Source organism: Doryrhamphus excisus, chromosome 7 (assembly GCF_030265055.1).
Source record: "Doryrhamphus excisus isolate RoL2022-K1 chromosome 7, RoL_Dexc_1.0, whole genome shotgun sequence".
In the NCBI taxonomy this organism is placed as follows: domain Eukaryota; kingdom Metazoa; phylum Chordata; class Actinopteri; order Syngnathiformes; family Syngnathidae; genus Doryrhamphus; species Doryrhamphus excisus.
In genome coordinates this window covers 13,185,267-13,193,627 of record NC_080472.1, presented here as the reverse complement: position 1 = coordinate 13,193,627, position 8,361 = coordinate 13,185,267, and the positions used below count along the sequence as shown (strand labels likewise).

Genomic DNA, 8,361 nt, shown 5'->3' with positions numbered 1-8,361 from the left:
GCCCGATCTCGTCCGATCTCGGAAGCTAAGCAGGGGCGGGCCTGGTTAGTACTTGGATGGGAGATTGCCTGGGAATACCAGGTGCTGTAAGCTTTTTATAGTTTCTGCTCTTGCCTGACAGCAGAGGGCGCTGTTTGACACTTTTTGCTGGATCTAGTTTGGCCTGCGTCGCCTTCAAATAAGATCTTTTCAGTTGTCCTGGCAGCTTACGGCCATACTACCCTGAAAACGCCCGATCTCGTCAGATCTCGGAAGCTAAGCAGGGGCGGGCCTGGTTAGTACTTGGATAGGAGACCGCCTGGGAATACCAGGTGCTGTAAGCTTTTTATGGTTTCTGCTCTTGCCTGACAGCAGAGGGCGCTGTTTGACACTTTTTGCTGGAGTCTAGTTTGGCCTGCGTCGCCTTCAAATAAGATCTTCTCAGTTGTCCTGGCAGCTTACGGCCATACTACCCTGAAAACGCCCGATCTCGGAAGCTAAGCAGGGGCGGGCCTGGTTAGTACTTGGATGGGAGACCGCCTGGGAATACCAGGTGCTGTAAGCTTTTTATGGTTTCTGCTCTTGCCTGACAGCAGAGGGCGCTGTTTGACACTTTTTGCTGGAGTCTAGTTTGGCCTGCGTCACCTTCAAATAGGATCTTTTCAGTTGACCTGGCAGCTTATGGCCATACTCCCCTCACAACGCCCGATCTCGTCCGACCTCGGAAGCTAAGCAGGGGCGGGCCTGTTTAATACTTGGATGGGAGACCGCCTGGGAATTCCAGGTGCTGTAAGCTTTTTATGGTTTCTGCTGTTGCCTGACAGCAGAGGGCGCTGTTTGACACTTTTTGCTGGAGTCTAGTTTGGCCTGTGTGGCCTTCAAATAGGATCTTTTCAGTTGCCCTGGCAGCTTACGGCCATACTACCCTGAAAACGCCCGATCTCGTCCGATCTCGGAAGCTAAGCAGGGGCGGGCCTGGTTAGTACTTGGATGGGAGACCGCCTGGGAATACCAGGTGCTGTAAGTTTTTTTATAGTTTCTGCTCTTGCCTGACAGCAGAGGGCGCTGTTTGACACTTTTTGCTGGATCTAGTTTGGCCTGCGTTGCCTTCAAATAAGATCTTTTCAGTTGTCCTGGCAGCTTACGGCCATACTACCCTGAAAACGCCCGATCTCGTCCGATCTCGGAAGCTAAGCAGGGGCGGGCCTGGTTAGTACTTGGATGGGAGACCGCCTGGGAATACCAGGTGCTGTAAGCTTTTTATGGTTTCTGCTCTTGCCTGACAGCAGAGGGCGCTGTTTGACACTTTTTGCTGGAGTCTAGTTTGGCCTGCGTCACCTTCAAATAGGATCTTTTCAGTTGACCTGGCAGCTTATGGCCATACTCCCCTCACAACGCCCGATCTCGTCCGACCTCGGAAGCTAAGCAGGGGCGGGCCTGTTTAATACTTGGATGGGAGACCGCCTGGGAATTCCAGGTGCTGTAAGCTTTTCATAGTTTCTGCTCTTGCCTGACAGCAGAGGGCGCTGTTTGACACTTTTTGCTGGATCTAGTTTGGCCTGCGTCGCCTTCAAATAAGATCTTTTCAGTTGTCCTGGCAGCTTACGGCCATACTACCCTGAAAACGCCCGATCTCGTCCGATCTCGGAAGCTAAGCAGGGGCGGGCGTGGTTAGTACTTGGATGGGAGACCGCCTGGGAATACCAGGTGCTGTAAGCTTTTTATGGTTTCTGCTCTTGCCTGACAGCAGAGGGCGCTGTTTGACACTTTTTGCTGGAGTCTAGTTTGGCCTGCGTCGCCTTCAAATAGGATCTTTTCAGTTGCCCTGGCAGCTTACGGCCATACTACCCTGAAAACGCCCGATCTCGTCGGACCTCGGAAGCTAAGCAGGGGCGGGCCTGGTTATTACTTGGATGGGAGACCGCCTGGGAATACCAGGTGCAGCAAGCGTTTTATGGTTTCTGCTCTTGCCTGACAGCAGAGGGCGCTGTTTGACACTTTTTGCTGGAGTCTATTTTGGCCTGCGTCGCCTTCAAATAGGATCTTTTCAGTTGACCTGGCAGCTTTCGGCCATACTACCCTGAAAACGCCCGATCTCGGAAGCTAAGCAGGGGCGGGCCTGGTTAGTACTTGGATGGGAGACCGCCTGGGAATACCAGGTGCTGTAAGCTTTTTATGGTTTCTGCTCTTGCCTGACAGCAGAGGGCGCTGTTTGACACTTTTTGCTGGAGTCTAGTTTGGCCTGCGTCGCCTTCAAATAGGATCTTTTCAGTTGCCCTGGCAGCTTACGGCCATACTACCCTGAAAACGCCCGATCTCGTCGGACCTCGGAAGCTAAGCAGGGGCGGGCCTGGTTAGTACTTGGATGGGAGACCGCCTGGGAATACCAGGTGCTGCAAGCTTTTTATGGTTTCTGCTCTTGCCTGACAGCAGAGGGCGCTGTTTGACACTTTTTGCTGGAGTCTATTTTGGCCTGCGTCGCCTTCAAATAGGATCTTTTCAGTTGACCTGGCAGCTTTCGGCCATACTACCCTGAAAACGCCCGATCTCGGAAGCTAAGCAGGGGCGGGCCTGGTTAGTACTTGGATGGGAGACCGCCTGGGAATACCAGGTGCTGTAAGCTTTTTATGGTTTCTGCTCTTGCCTGACAGCAGAGGGCGCTGTTTGACACTTTTTGCTAGAGTCCAGTTTGGCCTGCGTCGCCTTCAAATAGGATCTTTTCAGTTGCCCTGGCAGCTTACGGCCATACTACCCTGAAAACGCCCGATCTCGTCGGACCTCGGAAGCTAAGCAGGGGCGGGCCTGGTTATTACTTGGATGGGAGACCGCCTGGGAATACCAGGTGCTGCAAGCTTTTTATGGTTTCTGCTCTTGCCTGACAGCAGAGGGCGCTGTTTGACACTTTTTGCTGGAGTCTATTTTGGCCTGCGTCGCCTTCAAATAGGATCTTTTCAGTTGACCTGGCAGCTTTCGGCCATACTACCCTGAAAACGCCTGATCTCGGAAGCTAAGCAGGGGCGGGCCTGGTTAGTACTTGGATGGGAGACCGCCTGGGAATACCAGGTGCTGTAAGCTTTTTATGGTTTCTGCTCTTGCCTGACAGCAGAGGGCGCTGTTTGACACTTTTTGCTGGAGTCTAGTTTGGCCTGCGTCGCCTTCAAATAGGATCTTTTCAGTTGCCCTGGCAGCTTACGGCCATACTACCCTGAAAACGCCCGATCTCGTCCGATCTCGGAAGCTAAGCAGGGGCGGGCCTGGTTAGTACTTGGATGGGAGTCCGCCTGGGAATACCAGGTGCTGTAAGCTTTTTATAGTTTATGCTCTTGCCTGACAGCAGAGGGCGCTGTTTGACACTTTTTGCTGGAGTCTAGTTTGGCCTGCGTCGCCTTCAAATAAGATCTTTTCAGTTGTCCTGGCAGCTTACGGCCATACTACCCTGAAAACGCCCGATCTCGTCAGATCTCGGAAGCTAAGCAGCGGCGGGCCTGGTTAGTACTTGGATGGGAGACCGCCTGGGAATACCAGGTGCTGTAAGCTTTTTATGGTTTCTGCTCTTGCCTGACAGCAGAGGGCGCTGTTTGACACTTTTTGCTGGAGTCTAATTTGGCCTGCGTCGCCTTCAAATAGGATCTTTTTAGTAGCCCTGGCAGCATACGGCCATACTACCTTGAAAACGCCCGATCTCGTCCGATCTCGGAAGCTAAGCAGGGGCGGGCCTGGTTAGTACTTGGATGGGAGACCGCCTGGAAAAACGAGGTGCTGTAAGCTTTTTATGGTTTCTGCTCTTGCCTGACAGCAGAGGGCGCTGTTTGACACTTTTTGCTGGAGTCTACTTTGGCCTGCGTCGCCTTCAAATAGGATCTCTTCAGTTGCCCTGGCAGCTTACGGCCATAGTACCCTGAAAACGCCCGATCTCGTCCGATCTCGGAGGCTAAGCAGGGGCGGGCCTGGTTAGTACTTGGATGGGAGACCGCCTGGGAATACCAGGTGCTGTAAGCTTTTTATGGTTTCTGCTCTTGCCTGACAGCAGAGGGCGCTGTTTGACACTTTTTGCTGGAGTCTAGTTTGGCCTGCGTCGCCTTCAAATAAGATCTTTTCAGTTGTCCTGGCAGCTTACGGCCATACTACCCTGAAAACGCCCGATCTCGGAAGCTAAGCAGGTGCGGGCCTGTTTAATACTTGGATGGGAGACCGCCTGGGAATTCCAGGTGCTGTAAGCTTTTTATGGTTTCTGCTCTTGCCTGACAGCAGAGGGCGCTGTTTGACACTTTTTGCTGGAGTCTAGTTTGGCCTGTGTGGCCTTCAAATAGGATCTTTTCAGTTGCCCTGGCAGCTTACGGCCATACTACCCTGAAAACGCCCGATCTCGTCCGATCTCGGAAGCTAAGCAGGGGCGGGCCTGGTTAGTACTTGGATGGGAGACCGCCTGGGAATACCAGGTGCTGTAAGCTTTTTATGGTTTCTGCTCTTGCCTGACAGCAGAGGGCGCTGTTTGACACTTTTTGCTGGAGTCTAGTTTGGCCTGCGTCACCTTCAAATAGGATCTTTTCAGTTGACCTGGCAGCTTATGGCCATACTCCCCTCACAACGCCCGATCTCGTCCGACCTCGGAAGCTAAGCAGGGGCGGGCCTGTTTAATACTTGGATGGGAGACCGCCTGGGAATTCCAGGTGCTGTAAGCTTTTTATGGTTTCTGCTCTTGCCTGACAGCAGAGGGCGCTGTTTGACACTTTTTGCTGGAGTCTAGTTTGGCCTGTGTCGCCTTCAAATAGAATCTTTTCAGTTGCCCTGGCAGCTTACGGCCATACTACCCTGAAAACGCCCGATCTCGTCCGATCTCGGAAGCTAAGCAGGGGTGGGCCTGGTTAGTACTTGGATGGGAGACCGCCTGGGAATACCAGGTGCTGTAAGTTTTTTATAGTTTCTGCTCTTGCCTGACAGCAGAGGGCGCTGTTTGACACTTTTTGCTGGATCTAGTTTGGCCTGCGTCGCCTTCAAATAAGATCTTTTCAGTTGTCCTGGCACCTTACGGCCATACTACCCTGAAAACGCCCGATCTCGTCCGATCTCGGAAGCTAAGCAGGGGCGGGCGTGGTTAGTACTTGGATGGGAGACCGCCTGGGAATACCAGGTGCTGTAAGCTTTTTATGGTTTCTGCTCTTGCCTGACAGCAGAGGGCGCTGTTTGACACTTTTTGCTGGAGTCTAGTTTGGCCTGCGTCGCCTTCAAATAGGATCTTTTCAGTTGCCCTGGCAGCTTACGGCCATACTACCCTGAAAACGCCCGATCTCGTCGGACCTCGGAAGCTAAGCAGGGGCGGGCCTGGTTATTACTTGGATGGGAGACCGCCTGGGAATACCAGGTGCTGCAAGCTTTTTATGGTTTCTGCTCTTGCCTGACAGCAGAGGGCGCTGTTTGACACTTTTTGCTGGAGTCTATTTTGGCCTGCGTCGCCTTCAAATAGGATCTTTTCAGTTGAACTGGCAGCTTTCGGCCATACTACCCTGAAAACGCCCGATCTCGGAAGCTAAGCAGGGGCGGACCTGGTTAGTACTTGGATGGGAGACCGCCTGGGAATACCAGGTGCTGTAAGCTTTTTATGGTTTCTGCTCTTGCCTGACAGCAGAGGGCGCTGTTTGACACTTTTTGCTGGAGTCTAGTTTGGCCTGCGTCGCCTTCAAATAGGATCTTTTCAGTTGCCCTGGCAGCTTACGGCCATACTACCCTGAAAACGCCCGATCTCGTCGGACCTCGGAAGCTAAGCAGGGGCGGGCCTGGTTAGTACTTGGATGGGAGACCGCCTGGGAATACCAGGTGCTGCAAGCTTTTTATGGCTTCTGCTCTTGCCTGACAGCAGAGGGCGCTGTTTGACACTTTTTGCTGGAGTCTATTTTGGCCTGCGTCGCCTTCAAATAGGATCTTTTCAGTTGACCTGGCAGCTTTCGGCCATACTACCCTGAAAACGCCCGATCTCGGAAGCTAAGCAGGGGCGGGCCTGGTTAGTACTTGGATGGGAGACCGCCTGGGAATACCAGGTGCTGTAAGCTTTTTATGGTTTCTGCTCTTGCCTGACAGCAGAGGGCGCTGTTTGACGCTTTTTGCTGGAGTCTAGTTTGGCCTGCGTCGCCTTCAAATAGGATCTTTTCAGTTGCCCTGGCAGCTTACGGCCATACTACCCTGAAAACGCCCGATCTCGTCCGATCTCGGAAGCTAAGCAGGGGCGGGCCTGGTTAGTACTTGGATGGGAGTCCGCCTGGGAATACCAGGTGCTGTAAGCTTTTTATAGTTTATGCTCTTGCCTGACAGCAGAGGGCGCTGTTTGACACTTTTTGCTGGAGTCTAGTTTGGCCTGCGTCGCCTTCAAATAAGATCTTTTCAGTTGTCCTGGCAGCTTACGGCCATACTACCCTGAAAACGCCCGATCTCGTCAGATCTCGGAAGCTAAGCAGCGGCGGGCCTGGTTAGTACTTGGATGGGAGACCGCCTGGGAATACCAGGTGCTGTAAGCTTTTTATGGTTTCTGCTCTTGCCTGACAGCAGAGGGCGCTGTTTGACACTTTTTGCTGGAGTCTAATTTGGCCTGCGTCGCCTTCAAATAGGATCTTTTTAGTAGCCCTGGCAGCATACCGCCATACTACCTTGAAAACGCCCGATCTCGTCCGATCTCGGAAGCTAAGCAGGGGCGGGCCTGGTTAGTACTTGGATGGGAGACCGCCTGGAAAAACCAGGTGCTGTAAGCTTTTTATGGTTTCTGCTCTTGCCTGACAGCAGAGGGCGCTGTTTGACACTTTTTGCTGGAGTCTACTTTGGCCTGCGTCGCCTTCAAATAGGATCTCTTCAGTTGCCCTGGCAGCTTACGGCCATACTACCCTGAAAACGCCCGATCTCGTCCGATCTCGGAGGCTAAGCAGGGGCGGGCCTGGTTAGTACTTGGATGGGAGACCGCCTGGGAATACCAGGTGCTGTAAGCTTTTTATGGTTTCTGCTCTTGCCTGACAGCAGAGGGCGCTGTTTGACACTTTTTGCTGGAGTCTAGTTTGGCCTGCGTCGCCTTCAAATAAGATCTTTTCAGTTGTCCTGGCAGCTTACGGCCATACTACCCTGAAAACGCCCGATCTCGGAAGCTAAGCAGGGGCGGGCCTGTTTAATACTTGGATGGGAGACCGCCTGGGAATTCCAGGTGCTGTAAGCTTTTTATGGTTTCTGCTCTTGCCTGACAGCAGAGGGCGCTGTTTGACACTTTTTGCTGGAGTCTAGTTTGGCCTGTGTCGCCTTCAAATAGGATCTTTTCAGTTGCCCTGGCAGCTTACGGCCATACTACCCTGAAAACGCCCGATCTCGTCCGATCTCGGAAGCTAAGCAGGGGCGGGCCTGGTTAGTACTTGGATGGGAGTCCGCCTGGGAATACCAGGTGCTGTAAGCTTTTTATAGTTTATGCTCTTGCCTGACAGCAGAGGGCGCTGTTTGACACTTTTTGCTGGAGTCTAGTTTGGCCTGCGTCGCCTTCAAATAAGATCTTTTCAGTTGTCCTGGCAGCTTACGGCCATACTACCCTGAAAACGCCCGATCTCGTCAGATCTCGGAAGCTAAGCAGCGGCGGGCCTGGTTAGTACTTGGATGGGAGACCGCCTGGGAATACCAGGTGCTGTCAGCTTTTTATGGTTTCTGCTCTTGCCTGACAGCAGAGGGCGCTGTTTGACACTTTTTGCTGGAGTCTAATTTGGCCTGCGTCGCCTTCAAATAGGATCTTTTTAGTAGCCCTGGCAGCATACGGCCATACTACCTTGAAAACGCCCGATCTCGTCCGATCTCGGAAGCTAAGCAGGGGCGGGCCTGGTTAGTACTTGGATGGGAGGCCGCCTGGAAAAACCAGGTGCTGTAAGCTTTTTATGGTTTCTGCTCTTGCCTGACAGCAGAGGGCGCTGTTTGACACTTTTTGCTGGAGTCTACTTTGGCCTGCGTCGCCTTCAAATAGGATCTCTTCAGTTGCCCTGGCAGCTTACGGCCATACTACCCTGAAAACGCCCGATCTCGTCCGATCTCGGATGCTAAGCAGGGGCGGGCCTGGTTAGTACTTGGATGGGAGACCGCCTGGGAATACCAGGTGCTGTAAGCTTTTTATGGTTTCTGCTCTTGCCTGACAGCAGAGGGCGCTGTTTGACACTTTTTGCTGGAGTCTAGTTTGGCCTGCGTCGCCTTCAAATAAGATCTTTTCAGTTGTCCTGGCAGCTTACGGCCATACTACCCTGAAAACGCCCGATCTCGGAAGCTAAGCAGGTGCGGGCCTGTTTAATACTTGGATGGGAGACCGCCTGGGAATTCCAGGTGCTGTAAGCTTTTTATGGTTTCTGCTCTTGCCTGACAGCAGAGGGCGCTGTTTGA

General features: G+C 52.8%; 24 non-coding genes and 13 pseudogenes across 24 annotated transcripts in view; all 37 read left to right on the top strand.

The window, feature by feature from the left end:
* The window catches only part of LOC131132882 (5S ribosomal RNA), a 119-nt gene extending 26 nt beyond the window's left edge, over window positions 1–93 (top strand). The window contains exon 1 of the ribosomal RNA XR_009130465.1: window positions 1–93. This exon is cut by the window's left edge and continues 26 nt beyond it. This is a non-coding gene — a ribosomal RNA (5S ribosomal RNA).
* Window positions 94–204: 111 nt separating this feature from the next.
* On the top strand, window positions 205–323 carry LOC131133891 (5S ribosomal RNA). Its single transcript, XR_009131167.1, has one exon. It is a non-coding gene; the product is annotated as a 5S ribosomal RNA (ribosomal RNA).
* A 112-nt stretch (window positions 324–435) lies between these two features.
* Window positions 436–544, top strand: LOC131133292 (5S ribosomal RNA; annotated as a pseudogene).
* Window positions 545–656: 112 nt separating this feature from the next.
* LOC131133342 (5S ribosomal RNA) lies at window positions 657–775 on the top strand (annotated as a pseudogene).
* Window positions 776–887: 112 nt separating this feature from the next.
* LOC131133696 (5S ribosomal RNA) lies at window positions 888–1,006 on the top strand. The gene has a single exon (XR_009130976.1). It is a non-coding gene; the product is annotated as a 5S ribosomal RNA (ribosomal RNA).
* A 112-nt stretch (window positions 1,007–1,118) lies between these two features.
* Window positions 1,119–1,237, top strand: LOC131134041 (5S ribosomal RNA). The gene has a single exon (XR_009131311.1). It is a non-coding gene; the product is annotated as a 5S ribosomal RNA (ribosomal RNA).
* Window positions 1,238–1,349: 112 nt separating this feature from the next.
* LOC131133341 (5S ribosomal RNA) lies at window positions 1,350–1,468 on the top strand (annotated as a pseudogene).
* A 111-nt stretch (window positions 1,469–1,579) lies between these two features.
* LOC131133987 (5S ribosomal RNA) lies at window positions 1,580–1,698 on the top strand. Its single transcript, XR_009131259.1, has one exon. It is a non-coding gene; the product is annotated as a 5S ribosomal RNA (ribosomal RNA).
* A 112-nt stretch (window positions 1,699–1,810) lies between these two features.
* On the top strand, window positions 1,811–1,929 carry LOC131133351 (5S ribosomal RNA; annotated as a pseudogene).
* A 112-nt stretch (window positions 1,930–2,041) lies between these two features.
* LOC131133406 (5S ribosomal RNA) lies at window positions 2,042–2,150 on the top strand (annotated as a pseudogene).
* A 112-nt stretch (window positions 2,151–2,262) lies between these two features.
* On the top strand, window positions 2,263–2,381 carry LOC131132968 (5S ribosomal RNA). The gene has a single exon (XR_009130550.1). It is a non-coding gene; the product is annotated as a 5S ribosomal RNA (ribosomal RNA).
* Window positions 2,382–2,493: 112 nt separating this feature from the next.
* LOC131133405 (5S ribosomal RNA) lies at window positions 2,494–2,602 on the top strand (annotated as a pseudogene).
* A 112-nt stretch (window positions 2,603–2,714) lies between these two features.
* LOC131133203 (5S ribosomal RNA) lies at window positions 2,715–2,833 on the top strand. The gene has a single exon (XR_009130783.1). It is a non-coding gene; the product is annotated as a 5S ribosomal RNA (ribosomal RNA).
* A 112-nt stretch (window positions 2,834–2,945) lies between these two features.
* Window positions 2,946–3,054, top strand: LOC131133446 (5S ribosomal RNA; annotated as a pseudogene).
* Window positions 3,055–3,166: 112 nt separating this feature from the next.
* LOC131133749 (5S ribosomal RNA) lies at window positions 3,167–3,285 on the top strand. Its single transcript, XR_009131027.1, has one exon. It is a non-coding gene; the product is annotated as a 5S ribosomal RNA (ribosomal RNA).
* A 112-nt stretch (window positions 3,286–3,397) lies between these two features.
* On the top strand, window positions 3,398–3,516 carry LOC131133982 (5S ribosomal RNA). The gene has a single exon (XR_009131254.1). It is a non-coding gene; the product is annotated as a 5S ribosomal RNA (ribosomal RNA).
* A 112-nt stretch (window positions 3,517–3,628) lies between these two features.
* Window positions 3,629–3,747, top strand: LOC131133255 (5S ribosomal RNA). The gene has a single exon (XR_009130832.1). It is a non-coding gene; the product is annotated as a 5S ribosomal RNA (ribosomal RNA).
* A 112-nt stretch (window positions 3,748–3,859) lies between these two features.
* LOC131133008 (5S ribosomal RNA) lies at window positions 3,860–3,978 on the top strand. Its single transcript, XR_009130593.1, has one exon. It is a non-coding gene; the product is annotated as a 5S ribosomal RNA (ribosomal RNA).
* Window positions 3,979–4,090: 112 nt separating this feature from the next.
* On the top strand, window positions 4,091–4,199 carry LOC131133587 (5S ribosomal RNA; annotated as a pseudogene).
* Window positions 4,200–4,311: 112 nt separating this feature from the next.
* Window positions 4,312–4,430, top strand: LOC131134029 (5S ribosomal RNA). The gene has a single exon (XR_009131300.1). It is a non-coding gene; the product is annotated as a 5S ribosomal RNA (ribosomal RNA).
* Window positions 4,431–4,542: 112 nt separating this feature from the next.
* On the top strand, window positions 4,543–4,661 carry LOC131133340 (5S ribosomal RNA; annotated as a pseudogene).
* Window positions 4,662–4,773: 112 nt separating this feature from the next.
* LOC131133669 (5S ribosomal RNA) lies at window positions 4,774–4,892 on the top strand. Its single transcript, XR_009130950.1, has one exon. It is a non-coding gene; the product is annotated as a 5S ribosomal RNA (ribosomal RNA).
* Window positions 4,893–5,003: 111 nt separating this feature from the next.
* LOC131133019 (5S ribosomal RNA) lies at window positions 5,004–5,122 on the top strand. The gene has a single exon (XR_009130604.1). It is a non-coding gene; the product is annotated as a 5S ribosomal RNA (ribosomal RNA).
* A 112-nt stretch (window positions 5,123–5,234) lies between these two features.
* LOC131133201 (5S ribosomal RNA) lies at window positions 5,235–5,353 on the top strand. The gene has a single exon (XR_009130781.1). It is a non-coding gene; the product is annotated as a 5S ribosomal RNA (ribosomal RNA).
* Window positions 5,354–5,465: 112 nt separating this feature from the next.
* Window positions 5,466–5,574, top strand: LOC131133445 (5S ribosomal RNA; annotated as a pseudogene).
* Window positions 5,575–5,686: 112 nt separating this feature from the next.
* On the top strand, window positions 5,687–5,805 carry LOC131132967 (5S ribosomal RNA). Its single transcript, XR_009130549.1, has one exon. It is a non-coding gene; the product is annotated as a 5S ribosomal RNA (ribosomal RNA).
* A 112-nt stretch (window positions 5,806–5,917) lies between these two features.
* On the top strand, window positions 5,918–6,026 carry LOC131133404 (5S ribosomal RNA; annotated as a pseudogene).
* Window positions 6,027–6,138: 112 nt separating this feature from the next.
* Window positions 6,139–6,257, top strand: LOC131133748 (5S ribosomal RNA). Its single transcript, XR_009131026.1, has one exon. It is a non-coding gene; the product is annotated as a 5S ribosomal RNA (ribosomal RNA).
* Window positions 6,258–6,369: 112 nt separating this feature from the next.
* Window positions 6,370–6,488, top strand: LOC131133981 (5S ribosomal RNA). Its single transcript, XR_009131253.1, has one exon. It is a non-coding gene; the product is annotated as a 5S ribosomal RNA (ribosomal RNA).
* A 112-nt stretch (window positions 6,489–6,600) lies between these two features.
* Window positions 6,601–6,719, top strand: LOC131133259 (5S ribosomal RNA). The gene has a single exon (XR_009130836.1). It is a non-coding gene; the product is annotated as a 5S ribosomal RNA (ribosomal RNA).
* A 112-nt stretch (window positions 6,720–6,831) lies between these two features.
* Window positions 6,832–6,950, top strand: LOC131133844 (5S ribosomal RNA). The gene has a single exon (XR_009131122.1). It is a non-coding gene; the product is annotated as a 5S ribosomal RNA (ribosomal RNA).
* Window positions 6,951–7,062: 112 nt separating this feature from the next.
* Window positions 7,063–7,171, top strand: LOC131133462 (5S ribosomal RNA; annotated as a pseudogene).
* A 112-nt stretch (window positions 7,172–7,283) lies between these two features.
* LOC131133747 (5S ribosomal RNA) lies at window positions 7,284–7,402 on the top strand. Its single transcript, XR_009131025.1, has one exon. It is a non-coding gene; the product is annotated as a 5S ribosomal RNA (ribosomal RNA).
* A 112-nt stretch (window positions 7,403–7,514) lies between these two features.
* LOC131132995 (5S ribosomal RNA) lies at window positions 7,515–7,633 on the top strand. The gene has a single exon (XR_009130580.1). It is a non-coding gene; the product is annotated as a 5S ribosomal RNA (ribosomal RNA).
* A 112-nt stretch (window positions 7,634–7,745) lies between these two features.
* LOC131133169 (5S ribosomal RNA) lies at window positions 7,746–7,864 on the top strand. The gene has a single exon (XR_009130750.1). It is a non-coding gene; the product is annotated as a 5S ribosomal RNA (ribosomal RNA).
* Window positions 7,865–7,976: 112 nt separating this feature from the next.
* LOC131133814 (5S ribosomal RNA) lies at window positions 7,977–8,095 on the top strand. Its single transcript, XR_009131090.1, has one exon. It is a non-coding gene; the product is annotated as a 5S ribosomal RNA (ribosomal RNA).
* A 112-nt stretch (window positions 8,096–8,207) lies between these two features.
* LOC131133585 (5S ribosomal RNA) lies at window positions 8,208–8,316 on the top strand (annotated as a pseudogene).
* The last annotated feature ends 45 nt before the right edge of the window (window positions 8,317–8,361 follow it).